Genomic DNA, 22,955 nt, shown 5'->3' on the forward strand with positions numbered 1-22,955 from the left:
CAATAAATTACAGCCGTCGTTATAGGGAAATAAGCAGCAGATCGATGATTTCCCTTTGTGATAAACTCCATAGTCACACCGCTGGGCTTACGTGGTGACAAGATCGATTTATTTTAATTGATCAATTCCTGCACGATCCGGCGCTTAAAGATATACTTTCAGCATTAAATGTTGAGCACTGATATTGCTTGTTGGTCCATTTTTCTGAGTTTTTATTTAAGTTTAATAAATATGACAGCCAGCCAATGGTTGAGAACTTATAGTTTGTATGTTAACATTTACTCCAGACTGAGTCTCGAAGTATAAATAAATTGTTCTCGATATTGCTTCCTGCAAAAACTTATACTGGTGTCGAAATAGAAGTCTATGGTCGTGGCTAGCACGAGTTCGGACTCAATGCTTCCAAAATGACCAACTTGCAAATTAAAATTTAGACTTGAGGAATTTGATTGCAGTTTTTGGGTTCTTCTTGTTAACTTATGCTAAATAACTGCTAGTAAATGTTTTATAAATAAAATAAACAATACATTGGACTGTGCCATGCTAAGGTATTTCTTTCTTTCTTACCACATATATACTTCCTATTTTTCAAGTAGCTGAACTCTTGACATTTCCAGCTTTCTGTTTCATTACAAAATGATTTAAATATTGGAATGACAGCTTTAATGTCTCATTCGGGTCGCCAGTATGAATATTTCAACTTGAAACTTCTAACGTCATATAACAGTTGCCAATCCGAAACAATATCGAGCAGGATATATAGATCTGTAACACAGACTGTAATATGGAAATGACTGAAAATGGATAGCATGGCAGAAATAGTAACTTAATTCAAGTTTTTGTATTTTCGGAATCATATTATGCATGGGCATTTCTTTCAAGGTAGGTGAGAATTTAAATTATACAACCAAATCTAACATAGTTTCAATAAAGAATGAATTAATCTATCTGAGAACCGTCCTTATAAAACAAAACGGGAAGCTAAAGATATTATTCCTATCATGTACATGTTATACATTATATATTTTATTATATTTTAATATTTCTTTTATTCTTTGCGAGATCCGTAGCCGTTTCGGTACGTTTATTATATGGTGTATTACTTTTTTTTTTTTCAAATATAAAAATTGATTTTATTCGGAATTGTGCATTCTATTATTCCATTTCCATAGATACATTTTATATTTTTGGAATAATTCAGTGTGATACACGTATCAAGAACTGCGAAGAACTTGTCTGATTTATTAAGTATAACTCTTATTTCAAACATACCACTTTTAATGTCTGCTGTGAGTGTGGTAGGTCGGTGGTACGATCCCTTTAAAACGTCATACCAAAGATGTACTTGTTTAGCACTGAGTAAAATAAAATTAAAATAAAACGTACTTAGACAAAAATGTAACAATTTGTATTCAAGGCCAGTAATATTGCACAAATGATTTTTCCTTTGGAAATACGTGCACATAACGGTGATATACTTACGCACCTAATAAACGAAAAGACGAAGTGCGAGTACACATACAAGAATTTTGTTAGGATTAAAGCTTTAATAGCTGACAAATCTAGACGTCACGGGTTCTATGCTTGTGTAAGTACAATTAATGCTGTCCATGACAGTTTTGCAAAAATGAGTTCCGAAATCACTCATTAAAATGTGTTTTCTTAAGTGACATTTATACGTGCAGAAAACTAGTACGGAATAAAGGTGTTCTAGGTGGAATCGACACAACTGAAATCTATTGAAGTCAAAATAAAAATGCATTTGAAATTCATAGTGTGAATATGTGTAGTGTGTTTTCTGTACTATGAAAAACATTAGTTTGGATAAGTTTAAGTCATAATTAAATTATCTATATAATAATATGTTTGGAAATAATAGTTTCCACTAAATTAAAACAAAAGTCTGACTTGCAAAATTGACGTTATAAAACTCATACAGTTAAAATGTTATTTCTGTTCGTACAATAGCAACAGAGACATAACTGAATCATAGATGAAAACTTTGAAACTTGATTCCATTGCTAAAGTGTGAGAATATTAAGAAAAACAGTATGTACAGGATGTGTCGGACTGGGTATATGAATGAGTAAATTATGATCAAAGACAAAATAATTTCGGAAGAAGAGTAGAAAATATTCACTGTTTACCTATTTCGAACTTGGCTATCTTGAAATTGTTAGCTGAACAAAGTGTTGGAAATACACATCAATTGGTAAATCATTTTCTTTGTTTTGCTTTAAAGACTGCGTACATGAAACATACTTCAAAGTATACGTACATGTATAATTGCTAAGGTTGTGTTTTTGTGATTATTCTCAGCAGTGCAGTATATGACAAATATCAATTTGCGGAATGACGAGCATGTTCCTATTTATTCATTGAGTTCAAGTTACTTATTAATAATTAATCATGTTAACAACGGTTTAGATATCTACTCAAAATGACTGAATAAAAGTAACAAAAACAAATGAATAAGAGTTCTATGTTTAACAATATTATTCAGTCATTTAGAATTATATTATATCTAAACAAATTGTCCGTGACATACTTAATATATCCGCCTGGCTATTGTTCACCAATTAATCAGTAACTGTTATGATAAGACATTTCACATATGGGATTTAGGTCAGGCACTGCTATTGTTTTTCCCATAGACTTCCATTATAAGAAATGACTCTATCACATACCCCAAAATTTAGAGATGACGATTTAAATGTGCTTAAAATAAAGTAACATGTCAGACACAAAAAAATAGTGAATGAACAAATTTGACTAGATTAAAATTGGAATTACAGAAATAAACTTATTTAAGTCCAATACTTTATGGCCAGTAGATTTAAACTAAATAAGACCACTGACCAAGCAGGGGAAGCGAAACAAAATGAGATCTACATAATTTTAAATGGAGAAACAGTTTAGTTCTCAATGATTTTAATGAGACAATAGAATCGCCTATATCTTTATTGCAAAATATAAACCCAAAGGGACTCCTTCAAAATGAAATTCGTTTCCATTTTAATGTATTTCAGCTCAATGGCATACCATACCAGTATTAATTACGTACTTCGCAGGTTGGTAAACGGGCGGCTAAATAGTTTTTCCAAAAACCTAACCTTGTTTTCGGCGTACACTACTATTCTAATAGGAATAGCGTATTCAGGCAAACACGTGTATATTCTAGTTCTACAGTTATATCAGGAAATAAATATGGCTTGCATAACAGCTGACTTTCAAATAGCACTGCAAGCATTCGATATTGGTGTAATAGTGCATAATGCGTTCGAAGGTGCACGCAATTAAAATAACGTGACAGTTAATTACGGGTTAAATGTTGTCCAAAATTGCACCTGTTCCTGATGTTAACAAGATGTATACAATAACATATGAGCCGTGCCATGAGAAAACCAACATAGTGGGTATGCGACCAGCATGGATCCAGACCAGCCTGCGCATCCGCGCAGTCTGGTCAGGCTCCATGCTGTTCGCTTTTAAAGCCTATTGGAATTAGAGAAACATTTAGCGAACAGCATGGATCCTGACCAGACTGCGCGGATGCGCAGGCTGGTCTGGATCCATGCTGGTCGCATACCCACTATGTTGGTTTTCTCATGGCGCGGCTCATATTGAAATTCTTCTTACCATAAAATATTGGCTCGAGAGGACTTCTTTCTTAACAACTGAGGCCAAAAGAAGTTTAAACATATTTTGAAACAAATATTTCATATTCTGCATAAAAACCCACTTCTTAACTTAAGTTTCAAAGATGTTAGTATCTATATTTTGCTAACGTGTGCTTGTCAAGGGGTTAAAGGGGGTTAACTCTCCTCTAAAACATTAAGGGTTGGATAGGGTATAGCTCACATCTGCCTGTTTTTCACTGTGCGATTAAAGCAACTATCTGATTGCTAATAAATGTACATGTATTATATTGTCAAACAATGTCAACAGTAAGGAGTTTATAACAAGGATTCTTGAACACTGAACCTTATATTTAAATTCAATGGGAAATTACAAAAATGGTATATTTTATCACTTTTGTCTGGGATGAATTAGAGAAATGATCTTAATTATAATTAAAAACTAGTACTGAGCCAGAAAGCAAATTCTTCGTGTTCCTGTATCAAGAAGGAACCAAAAAGACTTTTCTCAACTTACATTGTCAGCTTGTATATTTGCAAAGAAGGAAATAAGTACTATACCGCATTCATATTTTTACCAAACATGCTGTAATCACGGCTCTTCGATAACTTGAAATAGCTTTTTGCTAGGATTCTTAATGCAATCTGCATATAAGTATTCAAACATGTTCCTTTTTAATGTCCAGTCTTTTATGCTTTATTGACAAACTATCAGCATGATCATTTCTGGGTATGTTGACACAAGCAAGTTTTAACAGTAAACCATTCTGAAAGGTGTCCATTAACTTGTACACAAGAAGACAGTGCTTTTTGCCGATGGCGTTTTGGTAGACATGACAATATTGACTAACGTGTGTCAAAATTGATTTCTGTCATTGGAATCACAAAATGTTGACTTCAAGTCTCGGATATATTTTTCAGACTGAATAGGTGACTGTTGTGTTTAATTTTGTATCAAAAACCGTTCTGCTCCGCCAACATAGAAATACGTAGTATTCATCATCTGATCTCCGTGATCCGTTTGTAGCACACATCAAAAAACTATTTCAAACAAATATCGAGTATCTTTCATGAACACGTCGGATGGAGTTAAACCTATATCAACTGATTTGCCAATTTCAGTCGTTCAATTAATTTGACAAGTCTATATATATATATATATATTCTTTATTTCAGTCTCATCAGTGTACAACATATATTACATTATATACATAATAAAATATCAATAAAATGCACACTGCCACTCTATAAAAGAGTTATAAGAGACTTATAACTAAAACATATCAATATTACTTTGACTATTATGTAAAACACCATGTTAAAAGAAAGATGTAGTTGCTAATAAGCTCAAAAAAAATGTTGAGGCATGCCCATAAAACCATATATAAGAAAACAGCCAAATTTAAAAGTTAGCGGTACTGAAAAAAATGTAAAATGATTTTATCTCATCAAATTGTTGATGAGCTAATTAGCACCCACTTCTTATCAAAAATTATACATGAAAATAAAACAATCATTTAAATATCAAGAGCTGTCCACAAGTCTAAGTAAAAAAATTAGTATCAGCATTTTGGCAGTATCTACAACAATATAGTTCGTTCGGGTTAAGGTATTGTTTTACAGAGATGTAAGAGAAAACAGGAACGGTTCATATCATTCAATGACCATATTTTGGGTTTTACTATAGGATAAGTTGAGATGAATCAAAGAAGTATAAAATTATTTTTATAGCTCTATGGATGAATGTATGAAATTCGGTGCAAATTTTCCCTTACTTACTTTTTTGTGTAGAAAATGGTATTTTTCACTAAAGTTTATGGGTGTAGGCCACTTCCATACTTAAAGTACATACATGACGCAATATATTTAGAAGTTATTTGTTTTGTTTTACATTTCTGTTACACAAATAATAATTCAGATCTGACTCATAAAATGTTTGTTAGAATCACTGGAAGAAAGAACGCTAGTTTATTTCCAAACGTTGAAATTTCTGAACTTAGTACATAGAACAAAATGTTTTTCTGCAATAAGGAAGTCTGAATTCAACTACATGTACTTCGATTGGTATTCTTTTATCACATTATGTAACCGTGCATATTAGATAGCATCGTTTTGCGAAGTATAATTATGTATGAACTAGTTTTATTTTCTGTGTTTATACATTTGAGCCAGCTTTGCTTGAAATTCCAGAGAGTTTCTGGTTACATCAAGATAACACATTGTTCCCTCTTTAAAATAATTGACCTTGTATGAAGAATGATTTAATAATTTAAAATGCCACACTAAACTACTAGCTATTATAAACAGGTTTACACAAAAAGCATGCTGATTTCAATTAGACAAAATGTTCCCTGGAACATTCTTAAGGAGGTAGGTTACCTTGATTTTTGTATGTGCGCATGTCCAACCGGAAGCTTACGTGACGATTTACGACGACGTTTACGACAAACTAAATGTGTTTGTATATCCATTATTCTGGAAATAAATCATGAACCTACCTCTGATCTTATGTTTAATGGCTTAATAATGCAGAAATAATGAATGAATTGCCGCAGAAACGCTTCAAAACATTGTTGCCTTAAAATGACGTCATTGACGTCATGACGTTACGTGTCAGTTACCGCGCAAAATTAATAGCTTTTATTTGAAAAGTACGTTATTCTGTGCATTTTCTTTTTTTAAACTATTTATAAACAAGCATTATTTGCTGAAATACTTTTTATTAGCCCTTTGCTCTGAATAATAATAAATATTTTACTTCTTTTATGTAATTATATTGAAATGTTATGCGAATTTAAGAAAATGGATGATGGTAACTGATGTGATTGGGAATATACCTTGGTAAAAGGTAACTTATTACGGCCATTTACAAATAAAAATCGGGCAGTTTGATTTGTTATATCTTTTCCCCAGTTTCCGTTCATAATTTGTTACTTAAATACTAAAACTAAGCTCTAAAACTGTTCAAATTTCAGTTTAAAATTGTGGTGTTTTGAATTAAATTGATGTTTCCATGGAAACGAAGCCCGTGACCTATATGTCTAATTGTAAAATTCAAAAGCGTTGATACTGGTCTATTTAAGCAACACAGCTTCGGCTTTTTATTTTCATTTCTACAATATCCATGAGAATTATAGCAGCATGCAGAACGATTTTTCAATAAAAATGTCAGACGATGGGCACCGCTGTAAGTATTTAAAGCTCTGAAATTTGTTTAAATAAATCCAATTCATACGAAAATATTACTTACGTTAGAAATAAGATGTTTTAAAGCTATATTAACAAGAAAGATAATTTTATATAATATTTTATATAAGAAATTATGATAAAAAGCAACATATAAGCTATTTTAAACATCTCTGTTGCCATGGTTACTCTAAACTTTAAGAAAACCATAGTACCATGTAAAGTTCTGGGTATTTTGCTAATTATATTGCCCAAATAATCTATGTTGGTCAATAACAGAATGGCACTGAAGTCGTTGAAAAACTCGTTTTCATACATAATTGTTGGGAAAATGAGAGAAAATGCGTTACCATGGAAACACGAGCCCCGCGACATATATATTTTAAGCTTTTATTAGAAAGCTAATGCGCATACTAGTAAAAATATTCATTATGCAGACTTCTACGGATATAAATGAAACCGAAATACACTAAAAAGTGTTAAATATCCGTATTTTCCTTCTGTTTTCAATATAAAATACCTTAAGAGGGTCATGTACTTCGAACCCGGATAAAAAATATACTTGAAGGGACAGAGATAAATGGAACTGAGATTGTAACAGTTAAATATTAAATTACACGAAATACAAAAAATCGCTGCGGTTCAAATAATTTGAATTTACCCTTGTAACAAGGTAACCTACCTCCTTAAGATAGTTCCGTACGTTTGACACAAATATGTTTTTACAATGTAGATTTTTTTAATTATTTTTTTTTATTTATTATTATTTTATTAAAATATATTTTGTGAAAGCAACATTGTATCTGAAAGAAGTCTAGTCAAACAGGATATGGTCGCAGGCTTGCTTTGTTTTAAACCGAATACAAAAATACGGTCCTCATATCAGTTATGTGGGAAAATCCTTTTAATGACATTTTTGCGTACATAGAAAACATTTCTGATGTTGTAGATTCAATCATATGGTCAGATACAATATAAAGCTCCGTGTGCTATTTTATTATCACAATTCGCCAACTGTCTATCTTAGTCTTCACATTGCTACTTATTTTATGTGATTGCTTCGAATTATTTTATATCAAAATCGACCTGTTGTCAAAACTAACCTAAAGAAAGACTGTTGTGGTGACTTAACATATAATAGATTCATTCGATATTTATGCTGGCAGTACATATTTCTATGTTTTCCGCATAATAGACGTTACGCAGGATACTTCCAATTGATCAAACCCGTAGAACTACTTTGAAATTGAATTTATTAAAAACGTGGTGGCGGTTCAAAATTGTCTACATTATGAGAATGCTGACTAACACTGATATCAGAGTATTCCGTGCAATTATAGAATGATTTAGATTTAAATGTACAATATTTCCATGTAAACATTATTAATTAAGTCAGTGACAGTGAGTAACCTTAGAATCAGTAAATTTTTAAAGATTCTTTTTTTTTTACTTATTTTACAGTAATCAAAATCATGGGATGCTTTACTTGAGTCGGACGTAAAATCGTGTATATGTACGTAATTACGGCCGTCAAGCACACACATCAAAACAGTCATTACTGCGAAAAATTTTGTGCGTTAAAAAATCAATTAATCTAGATGGATTATACGGAGAAACGGGGCGATATCCAATGCGAATTCAACGAAAACTGATTTTAATAAAATATTGGTTAAAATTAATATCACCAGATAATAACTGCTTGTTGAAACGTATGTATAGAACACTAAAAACTGATGCTGATAATGATAACTCTTATAGTGGGAAAAACTGGGCCCATCAAATCAAATCCATTTTAAATGAAATCGGAATGACAGACTTATGGATTAACCAAGAAAATATCCAGATCGACTTTCAAGTTATTAAAAACAGAATAATTGATATATATAAACAAGTGTGGTACTCAAACATTAATAATTCTAGCAGACTGGCTTCGTATAGCCTTTACAAACACTCATTTCAACTTGAAGAATACCTTAATCATGTAAATATTAGCAAATATAGAATATCACTGGCAAAATTTAGGCTATCTTCTCAAAACCTAGCGGTAGAATCAGGGAGATATGAACAAGTCAGACGGGAAGACAGACTGTGTTTAAACTGCAACATGAATGTAGTAGAAAACGAATATCATTTTCTATTAGTCTGTCCAAAATATTATATGTTACGTAAATTTTTTTTGAAACCACTGGCCAACTGTTCATAAGTTTGAAACATTAATGTCTTAAAAAAATTCTGTGACACTTAATAATCTATCCAAGTACCTTTATTTTGCTAATAAGGAACGAAATAATGTGTAATAGATTCTATTTTGTGCTTTACTTTAAATAGTTTGCATTGTTATTGAAATGCTTTTTTATCTACAAGTATTCTTATTATATTTGTCTTACTTTGTAAACATACTTCATGTTAGGACTTTCTCTGAAAATGTCACATGTTCTACTCCATGCATGCATTGAAATAGTTTGGCTATAAATGTAAATGTGTTTAATGCCAAATAAATGATATGTTATGTTATGTTATGTCATTACGAAACTGAATTAAGTGATTGATTTAATATCAACAATATTACTTTGTTTATTTATATCCACTCCAGCAATTAATTCAAGAAGGCCGCCACAGCAACTATTCATATTACCACGTATTTGAATAAGTCCCTGTTATTGATATTCATTAAAAAAAACAACATGAAAAGTGGAAAAATACAAAAGTCATGAAATTGTTATTCATGTAAATCTAAAATCTCATGTAATACTGATGCGAAAACGGCAAATTTAATATAGAATAGGCATGCCTATGTTATTGTTTACAATTGTTTAGAATACTTTAAATACGAGTGTCTGTTCGCTTCTCTGCTTTTTTGTTTTAAAGATCGATAGCCTGGCATTTTCTTTTATTGTCAGGTAAAAACTTACTTTGTAGCCAGTTGCTGTAAAATGTCACGTATACTTTAAATTATAAGGAACGTATGATATTTCCTTGCGTTTAGACAGGTATGATATTTTTACAATGGTGGGTAATTCTGGCTGATTAATAGTTCATAGAGTAAGACAGTGTATTGAAATATATTGTATTAAATGGTTAAGGACACTCTAGGGGGTCAATTGACATTATTTGGACATTTTTGTTTTTATTTCATATAAATTCACCATACTTTATTCTATCGGATGCCAAAAACAAAGAATTTTAAAAGTTCAAATATAAAACATTTATTTGATGAATTGTAAATATTTGACATGTGTTTACAGTAACAGCCTTCAGGCATCAGCTTAGAATTTAATTTCCTGAATCTCAATACTATAATCCAAGGCTCTAGAGGGAGTGTTAATGGGAGATGTAATCGAAATTATATGGGTGAGTTTCATCGGGTAAATATAATTGATTTTGATCGGCTGTCTTGGTAGATGTGAATGATTATTAATAACGTTCAAATTGTGGACCTGTTATTGCATGGAATGGAAAATGAAGTAGTCTTATTCATTGGCAGAAAAATAAGGGAAGTTTTGATGAAGGTGGGGGCCTAAGGATTTAGTTCTCATCATACATTTTCTTTGTTTTCTCAAAACAGAGATTCATAACTTGGTGAAGTGTTTAATGTGATCCAATTCCTTTATTCATGAAGGAAATTGCATAAAATGGCAGCCTGTTCCTTAGAAGGGTGTCCTATAAAAGTGTATCACATTTTTTTAAATAAATGAACCCATGATTGAATTATACCACTTTTAATTCGTTTGGAAAGGAAACATACCCAAAAATAATTGAATTGTCTGTATCTCTTTTTCCTGGCAATTAAGGGGACATTTTGATACCCTTTTGTCGTGTTCTGGCCTACCATACTGCACATAAAATTTGGCTCATTTGAAGATGATGAGAGAGCTGAGACTGTTTGAAGCAGGTCACCCCTCCACCCCTTGGTTTGTCCTTAAACACGAAAGGCTGTTACACGTTATTGAAATTTGATATCTCAAGCTTACAACAAAACATCATTAACAAACCTTCCTAATGGTCTTGTTTATGGAAGATGAGTTTCAAGTTTTCAAATCAAACGTGTAGAATGAAATATGCATTTGACGCCTAGTATCAGACATTTTGGAGGCTTTTGAAGCATTTTCTACCCATTAGAAACAGTCATCGCTAAAATATTGATTATGTCCTTTAAGCTGTCTCCCCCCATGTATTTCATCAAGTTGATCGGATAAAAAGATCAAGAGAAGTTTATTGTGCATGATGAAACATCGTGTCACTTTAAAAATACAAACACAAAAAGATATATATTTATTTCTCTCCGCTCAAGGTTTTGACAGTACGAGGCAAAATATAATTTACATATTACACGTCGACCCGACTTCGTCTCAGTGCTGTTATATTTTCTGGTCCTTCGGGATCAGTGATTTCAACTCATTTAGATTTGAAAATTGAATGCTGTTTAAGCCGGTGCTAGCGGGGCGTGGGCAGTGTTGCATTTTCCATTACTGCTCATGAACAGACTCAATCAAACCGAGTCTGTAATTTTCACTGTTTGCATTGTTCTCGATGCTTCCGAGGGATCTACTTTCCAGATTTTATAATAAACTAGGGCAATTCTATATACATGAAAACGGGCTATTATATGCATTATACTCTGATATACGATATTGTGGATGTTTTGGTTTCGTTTTATTCCTTTGATAATCAAAAGAAACTACATTAAAAGATAGTGTGTTACATTACCTATTGCAGAACTATACAGTGTACATTTTCTCATATTAGACCTTTCTAACTTAAACTGAAACATAAACGTAAACAGAAACTTACTTCGTAATTGGTTTGCAAATCGGGGACTTTCTCAACTGCACTTAGACTATGAAAAACAAGGTAGCAATCACCGTAAGGACTTGCAAATGTTATGCATAAGCTGTTGCATTTTAATTTTTTGGCGTTTTACCAAACAATACCAAAATTTGAGACCTATTCGAATTTAATGCATACTGTATAGGCTAGTTGATTATATTTCTTACTTTTTTCCTAAATTTTTAGATCCTATATATCATTTAGTCATCCTATTTATCTTGCAACATTTTCGACACGTATTCCTTAAGAAAATTAAAAGGTAATGGTAGATTTCCAGGAAGCACTGAGCACAGCAAACACAGCTACACTCATGCATTTCAAAGCAGGCCCACCAGATAGAAACTGTAGCGGGTTAAAATATTATAGCAGATTTTTTGCCCATTATTTTGTGCTGACAGGGTCATTTTAGCAGCGAGCACAGTCAATGATTTTTTTCCAGACTTGTTTAAAACATTGATTTGACATTAAAGGTTTCTTATACCCTTATACTAAAGGGGTCAGACGTTTTCTTCAATAAATAAATAAGTTGCCAAAATTTTCATGCAGTTTAACAAAAAGATCATTTTTATGCAGAGACCCAGTTTTTATGTAACTTCTGTTATCAGCACAGCGTTTGTCTAATTATGTGTGTTACAATGTTTACCATGCAGCAAAGATCAACAGAAAAATTGATGCACTTTTTGATGTCGATTAGATTTTAGAAATTAGGGAAGACAGTGCATGTACCTGTACATATAATTTCGTTATGTATTAAGGTTGATAAATCTGCGTAAGTAGAACTGTTTCCAAAGCACGCTTTGTCGATCCGAAATATGGTTAAGTTTAAAAAGTTGTCGTCTCTAATCCTAAGGACTTTCGTTCCTGTTGTGTCGCAACATTTCAGAAGTTAGAAAAAAAGGACAATCAAATTTGAATAAATGCAAATGGATACTTCGGTAATTTGTCAAAACTTTAACACTTACAATTGACATCTACAATCAACCTTAAGTATATATCCAAAAATGTTAACGTCTTAGGTGTGCACACGTGCTGCGACGGTTAACTAATCAAACGCAATGCACGAGAAACCTACGCTACCTTTTTTGCCACCGTGATGCGGCGAAGATATTGTCAGTTCAGGTTAGACCGGAAATAACTTTTTAAAGTGCAAGAATAATACCCTTGCTCAAACTGTCGTCAGGGTTATCTAATATTTAAACAAAGTGCTTAAGGTGACTGCCATTGACACTATCGTTGTTTGTTTTAGTTACAAAGTTTGTTAAACATGTAGAGCTTCCAGGGCGATCTCCTAGCACCGGGTAGTAAATTTCGCGACTTTGTAATCCATGTCTTACAAGGTTCAGCGTTATTTCCGCAACATTACTTCAACAAAAAGTCAAACTGAATCTGAAATTGTAGAATCCAAAACATAATCTTGGGACTCAGTACCACTAAAAACGAGGAGTATGTTTAACCCTCATGCAATGAAATGAATTTATGAGACATGATGCTATCATCTAGTTTTATAATCCCAAAGAAACATGTTAAGTTTCAATTCCATATCTGCATTAGTTTTGGAGATAGTAACTTGCATGTAAAACTTTAACCAGAATGTTTTAAGTCCAAAAGGGGGCATAATTTGCCCAAAATACATGTCAGAGTTATGGAACTTGACACAGTGATGTAGATAATTGATTTAGAAAAAGAAAAAATAAGTTTCAAATCTATATGCCTTTTAGTAATAGCTGTATGTACTTGCACGCAAAACGTTAACCAGAGTTTTCTAAGTCCAAAAGGGGGCATAATTTGGTCAAAATGAAGGTCAGAGTTATGGGACTTGGTGCTATCAAATAGTTTTATTACCCCGAAGACACCTGTGCAGTTTCAATTCAATATCTGGATTAGTTTTGGAGATAGTAACTTGCGTGTAAAACTTTAACCAGAATTTTCTAAGTCCAAAAGGGGGCATAATTTGCTCAAAATACATGTCAGAGTTATGGAACTTGACCCAGTGAGGTTGGTAATTGACCTAGAAAAAGAAATAGAATAAGTTTCAAAGCTATATGCCTTTAAATGATAGCGGTATGTACTTGCATGCAAAAACTTAACCAAGGTGTGACGCCGACACCGACGCCGACGCCAGGGTGAGTAGAATAGTCGAGCTAAAAACATAAGAACAATGCATTGTGGAATCATGTCATGAAATGAATTTGAAAACGTCGATTATAAAGCTCAACTTTTGGCACAAGAATGTGTTGAGAAAACCCCAAAATTATTTCCGGAGTACGCATTCCGTTTACGAAGTCCGTTTAAGTTAGAAAGGTCTAATTAAGGTCTACATCAGTCTGAATTCAACTACATGTACTTCCGCTAATATTCTTTTACCACATCATGTAACCGTTCGTACTTTCGCGAAGTTCTGGTTACATCAAGATAACACATTGTTCCCTCTTTAAAATAATTGGACTTGTATTAAGAATGATTGTAATTAATACATTTAATAATTTCAAATATCACACAATTCATTGTAAACTACTAGCTATTATAAATAGGTTTATAAAACAAAGCGTGTTGATTTCAATTAGACAAAATGTTCCCTGGAACATTCTTAATGTAGTTCCGTACATTTGACACAAATATTTTTCTACAGTGTAGATTTTTATCAAAATATATTTTGTCAAAGTAACACTGTATCTGAAAAAAGTTTAGTTAAACAGGATATGGTCGCAGGCTTGCTTTGTTTTAAACCGAATACAAAAATATGTTCCTCAAATCATTTATGTGGGAAAATCCTTTTAATGACATTTTTGCGTACATAGAAAAAATTATCCAACTATCAATTTTAGTCTTCACATTGCTGCTTATTTTATGTTAATGCTTGGAATTATTTTATATCAAAATCGATCTGTTGTGAAAAGTAACCTAAAGAAAGTCGGCTGTGGAGACTGTTTGACATTTAAGAATCATTCAATATTTATGCTGTCATGTAGTATTGCGGCTACTAGTCATTATTCTATGTTTTCCGCATAATAAACGTTACGCGAGATACTTCCGCTTGATCAAACTTGAAATTGAATTTATTAAAAACTTGGTGGTGGTTCTCAATTGTCTACATTATGAGAATGCTGACTAACAGTGATATCAATATTCCGTGCAATCATAGAATGATCTAGATTCGAAGGTACAATATTTCCATGTAAACATTATTAATTAAATCAGCGACAATGTAGAAACAGTAAATTTTTAAAGACTCTTTTTTACTTACTTTGCAGTTATCAAAATCATTGGATGCTTTACTTGAGTCGGGCGTGAAATCGTGTACATGCAATTATGGCTGTTAAACACACACACATCAAACGGTCATTTCGAAACTGAATTAAGTGATCACCATAGGTGTTTGATTTAATACCAACAATATTACTTTGTTTATTTATATCCACTCCAGCAATTAATTCAACAACGTCGCCACAGCAACTATTCAAATCACCACGTATTTGAATAAAACCCTGTTATTGATATTCATTAAAAAAAAAATAGGTGTTAAGTTGGTCTGCAGTTTGCATTTTGCAGTTCGCAATTCGAATTGCAAACTGCAAACTGTTTTGCATTTTGCATTTTGCAGTTCGCAATTCGAATTGCAAACCGCAAACTGATTTGTATTTTGCAGTTTGCATTTTGCAGTTCGAAATGAAACCCCAAACTGATTTCCATTTTGCAGTTTTGCTGTTCGAATTGCAAAATGAATTATTTTGTGGTTCGAGTTATATATAAGTAGATGAACTGCGATTCGCTTTCCGAGAAAGATGTTATTGTATTTTGCTTTCAGGCTTTTAACTTAAACATTTCAACCCAATTTGCACTTTTAAATTTGAATTGCAAACTGCAAAACATTATGCATTTTGCAGTTCGAATTGCAAAATGAATTTTATTTTGCGGTTCAAGATATATATATTTGAACGGCGATTCGCTTTATAAATAAAGATTCTATAATTATTTGCCTTTCATGCTTTATTATTTAACATTTCCATCTTATTTGCACTTCGTAATTTGAATTGCAAACTGCAAAACATATCGATTTTGCAGTTCGAATAGAAAAATGAACTGTTATTTTGTGGTTCACGTTATATATATTTGTTTGTTTTTCGTGAATATGGAATAGGCCTATATCTCACTTAGAAGTGAGAAAATCTCAAATATTTTCCCGAGCGCGTAGCGCCAGTGAAAATGTGAACATTTTCTCACTTTGAGGTGAGATATATTCCATATTCACGAAAAACAAACAAATTTTCTTTTTATTTTATGCTTAATTATGTTGAGATATGCATTTTGCAACAAATTTTAATCTTAGCGCGGGGAACAGGCGCGCGTATACGAATATGACGTCAGGCGTGTCGTGACGTTAAGTGACTCATTTTTTCCGCTGTGAAATTATATGAAAATAAGTTGGTTACTTTTTGAAAATCCTTCGCTTGTCATTGGTTAAAAAAGATTTTTGAACTATAACATATTATCATATTATAATGTTTCCGTACTACATGACTTTTTATTTCACAATATCTTATTAAACTTTTCATTTTTCTAGGGTACTGACGCGAGTTTCGTGAATTGTAGGCCTAAGTTAGATGAACCACACACTTGTTAAAGATTTCAGTCGACATATTGAAAAATGGTTTACTGACATGTACGTTTGCGTTGAATAGTACAGTATTCTTTTATAGATGAACAAAAAATCATGATAAGTGTGGCAATTTTTTCGTCTTTTAAGTTTAATGATTTTGACGGACAGAGAGTCGAACATACAATCACGAAATTGGTAGCTGAACAGCTTTGATAATAAACTTTCAATAGTTATATCGTTATTTAGGTTCGGACATCGACAATTAATTTACGCTAAACATACGGAGTATTCATAACTGTCGGGTCAATACTTACGGACGATAAAAATGAAATCAGTATTTATATAAAATAACACGTTACAATTTTTATGTAGGTTTAAATACTAGATGGTGACTCGGAATATGTTCAATAGCTTTCTGTAAATAAAGACATTGTTGGTCTAAGTGATATACTGCATTTTGCAGTGTGAACTGCAAAAATGATTTGTATTTATTTATTTACTGAACCGTGGTGAAGTTTCTCAAAAGATGGTATAATTTTTAGGCTTTGGGATTTTAAGACTTAATTTTTAAATCTTGTTTGAAATTTTAATATTTTGTAATTTGAAATGCAAGCTGCATAATATTTTGCATTTTGCAGTTCGAATTGCAAAATGAATTTTTGTTTTGCGTTTCAGAATTAAAGATTTCAATGTCAATTGCGCTTTGTAATTTGAATTGCAAACTGCAAAATATTTTGCATTTTGAATTGCAAAATGCATTTTTATTTTCGATTCAATATAGGCCTATGTATCGAACTACGATGAAGGTTCTCAGAAGCATGGTATTTGTTTTTTTTTGGGGGGGGGGGGGGGGCTTTTCTGGCTTGAAATTTTAAAGTTTCAATTTAGGTTGCGTTTCGTAATTTGAATTGCAAACTTCAAAATATTTTGCATTTTGCAGTTGGAATTGCAAAATGAATTTGTATTTTGCGTTTCAGAGTTCAAGGTTTCAATATCAGTTGAGCTTTGTAATTTGAATAGCAAACTGCAAAATATTTTGCAATTTGCATTTTGCAGTTCGAATTGCAAAATGATTCAATATGTATTGAATTGCGATGAAGTTGCTCAGAAAGACGGTATTGTTTGGGGTTTTCAAAATTGAAAATTTAACGTTTCAATCTTATTTGCGTTTTATAATTTTAAATTGCAAACTGCAAAATATTTTGCATTTTACAGTTCAAATTGCAAAATGAATTTTTGTTTTGCGTTTCAGAATTCAAGATTTCAATGTCAATTGCGCATTGTAATTTGAATTGCAAACTGCAAAATATTTTGCATTTTACAGTTCGAATTGCAAAATGAATTTTTTTACATTAGATTCAATATATGTATTGAACTGCGATGAAATTTCTCAGAAACATGGTATTGTTTGGGGCTTTTCAGGTTTTCAATCTTATTTTCGCTTTGTAATTTGAATTGCAAACTGCAAAATATTTCAAAATATTCGCAAATAACCTTCAATATCTAAAATATCATACATATTTATATTTGTTTTTGATACAGAAAAAAAGAAATTCTGTTTCAAGTAACTAGCATTCAGTGAGGCAAATGTCAAATTACAGTCATTCGTAATACTTTAGACATCCCCCATCCCTTTTGTCCTATTGGGGTTTTGCTAAAGTCTGCTACGTCGACAAAGATTGTTTTTCTTGAGACCTCGGACGCTTTATTTCGTATACAGACATTCTTTTTTGATCGTGCCGAGTGGGGGCTCGTTGGCTCTAACCACGGTTTGATGGCGGGGATCTTGATTTCTGTTGCCTTGGTATTTAAGAGGAGTCAGAAATGGCATAGCTTTGTGCAACTGATTCATTTATACGGTTTCCAGCATACTGGGGTACATTGTTATTAGAAACTCTTGATGCTTGTGTTTCTGCACATAATATAGTCCCAGTGTGGAAATACATTTTTCACAATTTTTCCTTTTATACTTCTCTTTGCCGAGTAAACTAAACTAGCCTTACCTACTGGCCTTGATTGTGATCTGAGGTCAGTGTACTAAGCCCATATTCTTTTCCTAGCATCGCCAAAAAGATAACTTGTTGAATCTTAACCAGAATTGGAAAAAACGCATTTGAAATTCGAACTGCAAAATGGAAAATATTTCGCGGTTTGCAATTGAAATTACAAGTAGAGGAATGAATTTAAAGCCTGAAAATCATTTTCTCGGAAAGCAAATCGCGGTATAAATTTCTTGAACCGAAAAATTAAAATCTAGCATAAAACTGCTGTTCTTGATACGTTTCGAGGATGTTTTAACAGGAGAGTAAACGTGTTCTCGTGTTCACGTGCTGTTAAAACATTTTTTATATGCGCGTTTTATGCTAGAATTGCGTTAACGCATGTTCATTATATTTTCGTGTTATAACATCATCAGCTATCCCTCGGTATACGTTGCTACTCTCGCCCTCGCCCTACCGAGCTTGGGCACCCACCGATCCCTTGGGATTCTGCAGATGTTATAACAAGAGAAAAAAAAACGTGCGTTATCCATGCGTTCATTTTGAAAACTAATAATGCAAAGCGTAAATGAGAATGAAATGTTGAATTAAAAATTCTGAAAAGTTCAAAACAAAGCGCAAAAGTGACTGAAAAGTTCAATTTTAAAGCCTGAAATATATTCATTTTTAAATACTCTCCAATGAAAAGCTCAAAACATCACAATTCATATATATAATGAACAATAAGTAAAACTTCATTTTGCCATTCGAATCGCAAATCGCAGAAAAGAAAAACGATGTGACTGAAATATTCAATGTTATAGCCCGAGTTGCTCAAAATATTAACATTTTTCATGGAAAGCGAATTACGGATTATATATATCTCTAGAACTGCAAAATAAAAGTTCATTTTGCAATTCGAACTGCAAAGTGCAAAATGCAAAATATTTTGCAGTTTGCAATTCAAATTACAAAGTGCAAATTAGATTGAAATCTTCAATAATAAGGCCTGAAAGGCAAAACATAATAGATTATTTCTTAGAAAGAGAATTGCCGTCCATATATATATCTTGAACCACAAAATAAAAATGCATTTTGCAATTCGAACTGTAAAATGCGAAATGTTTTGCTGTTTGCAATTCAGATTACAAAGTGTAAATTAGAGTGAAATGTTAAATTTCAAAGCCTAAAAAAATGCGCTTCATATGTATCGTGAATCGCAAAATAAAAATTCATTTTGCGATTCGAACTGCAAATGCAAAATGTTTTGCAGTTTGCAATTCATATTACAATGTACAAATTAGATTGAATTGTCAAAGTTTCAATCCTAAAAAGCCCAAAACAATAACAGCTTTCTCGGAAAGCAACGCGGTTCATACAAATCTTGAATTGGAAAATAAAAACGCATTTTGCAATTTGAATCGCAAACTGCAAAACAGTTTGTGGTTTTCAATTCGAATCGCAATCTGCTAAACAGTTTGCAATTCGAACTGCAAAATGCAAAACAGTTTGCGGTTTGCAATTCGAACTGCAAAATGCAAAACAGTTTGCGGTTTGCAATTCGAATTGCGAACTGCAAACTGCAAACTGCAGACCAACTTAACGCCTATATAAAAAAAAACATGAAAAGTGGAAAAATACAAAAGTCATGAAATTGTGTTTCATGTAAAACTAAAATCTCATGTAATACTGATGCAGAAACGGCAAATTAATATAAAATAGACATGCCTATGTTATTGTTTACAGTTGTTTAGAATAGTTTAAATACTAGAGTGTCTGTTGGCTTCTCTGTCTTTTTATTATAAAGATCAATAGCCTGGCATTTATTTTGATTGTCAGGTAAGAATTTATTTTGTAACAAGTTGCTGTAAAATGTCGCGTATACTTTAAATCATAAGGAATGAGTGTTATTTCCTTGCATTTAGACGGGTATGATATTTATTTTTACAATGGTGGGTAATTCTGTCTGACAGTTGTACCAAATGGTTAAATATATTGACATTTTTTGTTTTTATATACATTAACCATACTTTATTCTATCAGATGCTAAAACAATGAATTTAAAAGTTCAAAAAGAAAACCTTTATTTGATAAATTTCCTGAATTAGCAGTAGATATTTGACATGTGTTTACAATAACACCCTTCATGCTATAAATTTAGTCACGTTATTTCTGGACCATCAGCTCAGAATTTAATTTCCCGAATCTCAATAATCCAAGGCTCCAGAGGGATAATATTGTTTGCATGTTATCGAAATTATATGGATGATTTTCATCAGGTAAATATAATCGATTTTGACAGACTGTCATGGTGGAAAGGGCTAATTATTTGTGAATAATTATTAATAACGTTCAAATTGTTGACCTATTATTGCATGGAATGAAAACGAAGTACATGTAGTCTGATTTGTTGGCAAAAAATAAGGGAAGTTTTGATGAAGATTTAGTTCTCATTATAAATATTCTTCGTTTTCTCTAAACAGAAATTCACAACTTGAAGTGTTTGATGAGTTTAAATTCCTTTATTCATGAAGGAAATTGCATAAAATATGACAGCTTGTTCCTTTAAAGAGTGTTGTAAAAGTTTATCACAGCTTTTAATAAATGAAGACATCATTGAATTATATCACTTTTAATTCATTAGGGAAGGAATCAGATACCCCAAAATATTTGATTTCTCTGTAACTCTTTTTCCTGGCAATTTAGGGAAAACTTGTGATACACTTTTGTCGTTTATTGGCCTATTATACTGCACACTAAACTTTTGGCTTATTTAAAGTATTGATGAGAGAGTTGAAACTGTTTGAAGATAACAATAGACTTTTACCTATTTTGTTATCTTAAAAGAATCAAGATGCATAAAATGCTAATTAATAGTACCATAGATTAGTTCAATCTTTCACCTTCATTATGGTATGCTGCACAATATCTTTATCTTCAGAAATGTGGAGAAAAAGATACGTTGAAGCAGGTCACTCCTCTACCCCTTAGGGTTTCCTTAAACACGAAAGACTGTTACAACTCAACTCAATTCAACTCAACTCATATCTTTATTAGAGTCTCATCTTTGTGTACATTACAATTTACAGATAAAACCATTTACATAACACAAAGCCACTCCTTCATAGGAATTATAAGAGACTATAAAACATCCCTATTAAAAATCATTATTAAAAATTCTATTTACATTCTACCAATACTATAATCAATATTTAGCTCATTAATTACAAAGTGTATATATTCTATTTTGTTTTGGCTATGGTATTATATAGTTATATAAAAAATTAGCTAAAATTTATGACTATTCCTATTTATAATCTTTTAAGCATGATGTACAAAATTCATATTAAGCTAATTTATAATTTCCAATTTTCTTGAGTCATTAGAAGGTATTGATAAAATATATAAACAAACTGCTACCTATTACTGCTAGAGTCATTTCAATTTACAGCCAAAAATTCATATTATTTTAAAAATTTCTCCTTAAACTAAAATTACTTCTCAAAGGTTCTAAAAGAAAAAACAAAGTTCACAGTGAACACCAGATTTGTCAAAATTATCTGCACCTAAGTTGTAAAATATAAAACCAAAATACTATATATTACAACTACAGAGTAATTTCAGCTTACCATTTTATTTTAAAATTTCTACTTAAACTAAAATTACTTCTCAAAGGTTCTAAAAAACAAAGTTCACAGTGAACACCAGATTTGTCAAAATTATCTGCACCTAAGTTGTAAAATATAAAATCAAAATACTATATATTACAACTACAGAGTCATTTCAGCTTACCATCTTATTTTAAAATTTCTTCTAAAACTTAACATTACTTGTTAAAAGTTCTAAAAACAAAGTTCATCAGTGAACACTGAATTTGTAAAATTTATCTCCTGAACAATTTTAAGCGTCTAAGTTGAAGTATTTGGAAGCAGGATTTGGCAGAAAATTTTACTATATCAGAATTCTGAAGTATAAAGCAAAGTTTCTCTCTATCAGACAACATCTCAAAAGTGTTACAAACATTTCGTATTTCCACATACAAATCCTCACGGATTCCATTGTATACCGGACAGTGCAGAAGGACGTGGATCTCGTCCTCATGTTACATATTAATTGAAATTTGATATCACAAGCTTACAACAAAACATCATTAACAAACCTTCCTAATGGTCTTGTTTATGGAACGATGAGTATCAAGTTATCAAATCATGAAATATGCATTTGAAGCCTACTATCAGACATTTTGGAGGCTTTTTGAAGCATTTTCTACCTATTAGAAACAGTCATCAGTAAAATATTGATTATGTCTTTTTAGTTGTCTCCGGCATGTAATTCATCAAGTTGATCTTATAAAAAGATCAAGGGAAGTCTGTTTCGCATGATGAAATATCGTGTCACATTAAAAATACAAATACAAGAAGATATATCTTTATTCGTCTCCGCTAAAGGTACTGACAGCACGCGGCTATTAATGAGTCTTTTAGTAAACTAGGGCAATTCTATAAACATATAAATGGGATATTATATACATTATACTCTGGAATGCGATAGTGTGAATGTGTGTTTGTTTGTTGTTTTTATCCATTGATCTCTACATTCTTGCTGTATCTCTGCAATGTTGCAGCTATAAATTGAAAAATCACACATAACATGTACACATTAATTAATGCAGAACTCTTAGGTAATACTAAACCTATCCAAAATCATGAAATTAATATGTATTGTCAC

The 22,955-nt window shown here is 31.9% G+C and overlaps 1 protein-coding gene across 1 annotated transcript in view; it reads left to right on the forward strand.

The window, feature by feature from the left end:
- The first annotated feature begins 699 nt into the window (after positions 1-699).
- Positions 700-22,955, forward strand: part of LOC128558580 (uncharacterized) — a 34,014-nt gene continuing 11,758 nt past the window's right edge. Inside the window, exon 1 of the mRNA XM_053548314.1 lies at positions 700-882. The gene's annotated coding sequence lies outside the window, so the exon portion shown is untranslated. The remainder of the gene's footprint in view (positions 883-22,955) is intronic.

Source organism: Mercenaria mercenaria, chromosome 7, assembly GCF_021730395.1.
Source record: "Mercenaria mercenaria strain notata chromosome 7, MADL_Memer_1, whole genome shotgun sequence".
Taxonomy (NCBI): Eukaryota; Metazoa; Mollusca; class Bivalvia; order Venerida; family Veneridae; genus Mercenaria; species Mercenaria mercenaria.